Below are 6,768 nucleotides of genomic sequence, written 5' to 3'. Positions count from 1 at the left end.
ATCAATCAACTTTTGATAGCTGGGCCTAATCACATTCTGACCGAAAGCACTACAAATGAGATGGATATTACCTCCCTTTAAAAAAAAAAAATTAAAAACACTCTCTCTCTCTCTCTCTCTCTCTCTCTCTCTCTCTCTCTCTATCTATCTATCTCTCTCTCTCACACACACACACATACACACACACAAACACACACACACATACACACACACACACACACGCTCACACAACAGAAAAGAGAGGTTGAATTCAAACGCATCGACTCTATCCCAGGTGTTTAGAATTAATTGGTTTTGTCGGCATCTATTATCGTTCCACACACACACACACACACACACACACACACATACACACACACATACACACGCACACACACACACACTTTGATGAGAGAGCAAAGTGGGCGTGGTCTATGAGTGTGTAATGGGCGTGTCCCAAACAGGTGGGTGGTCTAATGGTCCAAAATAATAAATAGTTATTTTATTTGCTCTAACTGTAATTGAACTCATTGCCTACCGCAGCTCTGTTCACACCTCTTGCTCTTTGTCACCATTGATGCTATGCGTTTAGATAAAACACCCACAGCAATCGCCAACCGGATATAACGTACCAACACACACAACACCTGTGTGTTTATGGTCTGATTGATATAGATAGTATGCAGATGACGTCACTCAGGCCTTTGTTATTGTTTTTGCCATCCGCGTTTGTGAGTTGTTCTCACTAAACTGTATTTACCAGACTATAAACGTTCATGGTTACACAGAGTTTGTGTGTTGGTCCGTTATACTTCCGGATGGCAATGTTGTGAACTCCTTGGCCAAGCGCATTCTATCTATAGATAGTTCGTCACTCAGGTTTTTTGTTATTGTTTCTTTTTTGCCATCCGCATTTATGAGCAACACTAAACTGTATTAACCAGACTATAGATAGAATGCGCTTGGCCAAGGAGTTCACAACATTTCCATCCGGAAGTATAACGGACCAACACACAAACTATGTGTAACCATGGACTTTTATAGTCTGGTTCTATCTATAATTTAGTGAGAACGAATCACATAAATGGCTGCCGAAAAAACAATAACAAAGAGTGACGCCATTTTGGTTCCATATATAGATGCTGTGCGCTTGGCAAAAAAACTCACAACAATGCCATCCGGAAGTATAACGGCCCAACACACAAAACGATGTGTAACATTGAACGTTTATAGTCTGGTTAATACAGTTTAGTGTCAACTTCGTTCTGATGTCAAGTTTTTCTCTCAAAAGTCATTGCTTATTTTCAAGATTATGTTTTGTTGTTTTGTTTTTGTTTTGATTGGATGATGCAGTCGATTTGGGACTAAATTTGATATAGGCTAAGTTTGAAATCTCAACTTTTACCTCAATCTTAAAAATAAAATTTAAAAACAAAACGTAAGCATTTATAACGCGACAAGCTGCTTTACAAGGGGTCCCAAGCCGACAGCAACAATTATTATGTAAGACGAGACATGACAGACGCCTGTTAGAGGATATCAATTTTTTCCGAACAAATGCAACGTTGTTAACGTCCAGGGTACTCATTTTATACCTGAATATGGTGAGATAATGTGGGTAAAGAGCCTTTGTAGGGACTCAACTTTGCGCCATTCACAGCGGGATTCGAACCCTGGACCTTCCGATCTGAAGGCTAGTGTCACACCACTAGACCACATTATTGAAAGTATGCGTTTGGCTAAGAAGCTCACAACATTGCCATCCGGAAGTATAACGGACCAACACACAAAACTGTGTGTATCCATGAACGTTTATAGTCTTGATAATACAGTTCAGTGAGCATTACTCATAAACGCGGATGGCAAAAAAAAAAAAAAAAATAACAAAGACCTGAGTGATGTCATCTTCGAACTATCTATAGCCGCACAGATCAATGTCCCTTTTGTCTTTTCCGTGTGAAGCGAGTGCTCTACCGACTGACCTATCGGGAGCCCCTTTAGCAAATCATCCTGAGGTAATACCGTTTTAATACCACCCCCCCCCCCCTTTCCCCCCTTCCTTCCCCACCATACCGGAATGTGTAGATTCCAGAGCTGCCAAGCGGAACGTTTCAAAATTCGTCGTTTTCAGGAGATAAAAATAGATGTCCATATAGATAGAATGCGCTTGGCTAAGAAATTCACAACATTGACATCCGGATAAATATAACGGACCAACACACAAAACTATGTGTAACCTTGAACGTGTAGAGTCTGGTTAATAGATAGAATGAAGTTGACGTCACTCAGGTCTTTGTTATTGTTTTTTTTTTTTTTTTTTTTTTTTTTTTGTTGTTTTTTTTTTGTTTTTTTTTTTTTTTTTTTTTTGTTTGTTTTTTTTTTTGTTTTTGTTTTTTTGTTTTGTTTTGTTTTTTGTTTTTTTTTTGGGGGGGGGGTTGCCATCCACGTTTATGAGTAATGCTCACTAAACTGTATTAACCAGACTATAAAAGTTCAAGGTTACGCATAGTTTTGTGTGTTGGTCCGGTATACTTCCGGATGACAATGTTGTGAGCTTCTTAGCCAAGCGCATACTATCTATAATTAACTTCAAAATCGTTATATTATATATCTAATCTGACATCAACTTTCATTCTGAATAAGTTTTAATGACGTAGAGAATTTCACGACGTTCTGCAATTGGAGACAAAATGTCGTATTTTTACGGCTTGTTCGTTAAAGTTGGCATATCTGACTGACAGCCCTGTCTCCACCAGCAGGTAACGGGCCAAGAATAGAAGCCTCGATAGAATTTCGTGTTCACACCTGCTGTTCTCCGGGACCTCACAGGGCGGGACGACGGGTCGCTTAGAGGAAAATTAATATATTATCTTATGTGGAGGTCCCTATATATAGCCCAGTTGGCAGGTAGAGCATTCGCTTCACACGCAAAGGGACCGAGATCGATTCCGGGTGTAGTCAAGATTTTTTTATTCTAAACCCCCTGTCCACCTAGAAGTGATTTGGGTAGCTGGGTCTGTTTGATCTGGCGGAAAGTACTTTGTGATAGACTAACGGGCATAGAATTTCGTGTTCACACCTGCTGTTCTCCGGGACCTCACAGGGCGGGACGACGGATCGCTTAGAGGAAAATCAATATATTATTATCTTATGCCGGTGTCCCCTTAGGTAGAGGCAGGTAGAGCACTGGCTTTACACGCTAAGGGACCGAGATCGATCCCGGGTGTAGTCGAAATTTTACTCTGACCCTCCTGTCCACCTAGAAGTGATGTGGGTAGCTGGGTCTGTTAGATCTGGCTGAAAGTACTTTGGGATAGACAGGCGTCCTATCAAAAGGGTAGCAAGCAATTGCTATTGTCCGTTTCACCCTATAGCAACGGGGATAAACTCCGGCTCCATGGGTCGAATGGCTCTGAACGACTCCTTTTTTATCTTTTGTACTTCTATATAGAATAGGGCAGAGTGACACTGAACTGATACTGTCGATACAAGAATTATAGAGGCTACTTCCGTATAGATAGTATGCAGATGACGTCACTCAGGCCTTTGTTATTGTTTTTGCCATCCGCGTTTGTGAATTGTTCTCACTAAACTGTATTAACCAGACTTTAAAAGTTCATAGTTACACAGAGTTTGTATGTTGGTCCGTTATACTTCCGGATGGCAATGTTGTGAACTCCTTGGCCAAGCGCATTCTATCTATAGAATAGATAAGATTGACGTAACTCAGCCCTTAACTATCATTTTTGGACCGATAGTGATTCGTTCTCATTCAATCATTGATGCAATGCGTTGAGGTAAAATACTCACATCTGTCTCAGAAAAGTTAACAGTGACGTCAAATTCGCTCCTTCCTTTGAATTCCTCCTCTGCCCTTTCCCTCCCCCCTCCCCCATAACGTTCCCCTTCCACCCTCCTCCCTCCTCCCCCCCTCCCAGATAACGTTTACACCCCCCCCCCCCCCCCCCCCCCGCCATGGGCCCCATCTGCCTTCCACCAGGACCGAAAAAAAAATATTTCAAAAATAAAGAATAAAAAAAAAAATAATAAAAAAAAAAAAATTAAAACCCTAGTGCCAATGTAACTGTTACGGTGTGTTGTATTTCCGTGAAGTCAGGTGTGCTCAGGTGTGCTCAGGTGTGTGCCACCTTGACAGGGTGAGGTTCTGGAGGTGACAGTTATAGAGACCTCCAAGGCAGTGAGGGGTGGGGTGGTCGTTGTTTGGGCCAGAAGGCAGTATGTGCATTGTGGGACTCTGTGGTCTAGTGGTAAGACACTCGCTTTCGGATCGGAAGGTCCTGGGTTCGAGTCTCGCTCGGCGCATAGTTGAGTCCTTGGAAAAGACTCTTTACTCACATTCTCTCACCGTACTCAGGTGTAAAATGAGTACCTGACCCAAACATTTATAATATCGCATACAGGCGTCATGTACCGTCCTAAATGTTAATTGTTGCTGTTGGTCAGGACCCATTGTAAAGCGCTTTGAGCACGTTTAGTGGATATTGCGCTATATAAAAGCTCAATTTTTTTCAATTATGACATGAGGTAAACCACCCCGCCTGCCTTCGGACCATGAGGTCTGTGGTTTGAGTCCGACTGTGGATAGATGGATCACCCAAATGGAATCCTGGAACTATTCTATATTTAATCAACCACACAGTCTCAGCTTACTAAGGTGTAAAATGGGTACCTACTTTTAGCTGTCCCTGCCAAAAAAAAACAAAAACAAAAACAAACAAACAAAGAAAGAAATGTTACCGCGCTTAGTCATGCGTTATGTCTAGAGACATATGATGCTATGCGTTTAGGTGAAATGCTTGCAACATCCCCAAGTGAGATTTCTAGCTTTAGTAAGTAGACGTCTGAAGAGACGAGCCAAGTTACTATCAACAGCTCACGACAAATCAGAAAAAAAAAACACAATTAATTAGATGACAAGTGTGATGGTGAGGGGCTATGTAGTTTTGTCGTTGTATCTCACTCGCCTTCGGACCAGAGGGTCCTGGGTTCCAGCCCTCCTGATCTGAGCGGCGCACAGTTGAGTGCTTGGAGAAGACTGTTGACTCATATACCGGCACACACAAAACTTGAATGTTGATAATCTGATTGGTATAGTGTAGTGAGAACTAATCATTAACAGACTGTCTATATATAGTAACAAAGAGCCGAGTGACGTCAACGACGTACCTTCTATAAAATGTTTTATAGAAAGCTTGCGACCCCTTGTAAGTTGTCAGAGATCACATGACATGGGTATTTCTATACAGATTGGTTTGTATGGGAATCTCTTTCCTGTTCGGAGTAGCCATTTTTTTCTTGTTTTTTTTTTTTTGTGTGTTTTTTTGTTGTTGTTGTTTTTTCTGTTTTTGTTTTTGTTTTTGTTTTTTGGTTCTTGTGACTTGTGATAATAGTAATAATAATAATATAATAATAATAATAATAATAATAATAATAATAATAATAATAATAATAATAATAATAATAATATTAATAATAATATTATATAATATAATTATTATTATTATTATTATTATTATTATTATTATTATTATAATAATAATAATAATAATAATAATAATAATAATAATAATAATAATAATAATAATAATAATAATAATAATAATAATGGCAATAACAATAATGAAAAGAAGAAGAAGAAAAAGAAGAAGACGACGACAACAACAACAACAACAACAACAAGACAAGAACCAGAACAACAACAGGTGGAAATTTCACCACCACCATCCGACCGTCCATTGTTTGTCCAATAAGACAGTTACGTTGTTTTGTGATGAATTCCTGGCCAGCCCCAAACAGTAACATGTTATTTAAGGATCACAGAGAGGAATGCTTTTAGATAGCAACAATTAGCAATGCTCGTAAAAGTCTTGCATTCTTAATGAAGTGGTTTATGAGCCCGTATCGACTTCGCCTGCTGCATGGTGATGGTAGTTGTGGTGGTGGTGGTGATGGCGGTGGGGTGGTGATGGTGGGGTGGTGGTGGCGGTGGTGGTGATGGTGGTGGTGGTGGTGGTGGTGGGGTCGTGATGGTGGTGGTGGTGGTGGTGATGATGGTGATGTTGGTGGTGGTCGTGATGGTTGTGGTGGTGGTGATGGTGGTGATTGTGGTGGTGACGGTGGTGATTGTGATGGGGGTGGTGGTGATTGTGATGGTGATGGTGGTGGTGTGGTGGTGGTGGTGGTGGCGGTGGTGGTGATGGTGATTGTGATGGTGGTGGTGGTGGTGGTGATTGTGATGGTGGTGGGGGTGGTGGTGATTGTGATGGTGGTGGTGGTAATTATGGTTTATAGATAGAATGCGCTTGGCCAAGGAGTTCACAACATTGCCATCCGGAAGTATAACGGACCAACACACAAACTCTGTGTAACCATGAACTTTTATAGTCTGGTTAATACAGTTTAGTGAGAACAACTCACAAACGCGGATGGCAAAAACAATAACAAAGGCCTGAGTGACGTCATCTGCATACTATCTTTAGAAGGAGCGAAAGTGACGTCACTCAGCTCTTTGTTATTATTTTTAGAAAGCCTCATTGGTGATTAGTTATCACTAAATCATTTCGATCAGACAGACTATAGGGAATGAGATTAGCGGAAGAGTAGCGTCCCTTGATTGGACATCACCGGCGTACAAGTTATTTGTAAACAAACCAACTACAAGCCAAGCGCTCCAAATAAAAAATTTAGTATTCATATTTCTGTACAAAAATGCATAATATCATAATCAACGTTATGCATTTTTGTACAGAAATATGAATTAATAAATTT

The sequence above is a fragment of the Berghia stephanieae genome, chromosome 12 (genome assembly GCF_034508935.2).
Source record: "Berghia stephanieae isolate SIO BIC M18660-M18661 chromosome 12, UCSD_Bste_1.3, whole genome shotgun sequence".
NCBI lineage: Eukaryota > Metazoa > Mollusca > Gastropoda > Nudibranchia > Aeolidiidae > Berghia > Berghia stephanieae.
This window is presented reverse-complemented; position numbering follows the sequence as displayed.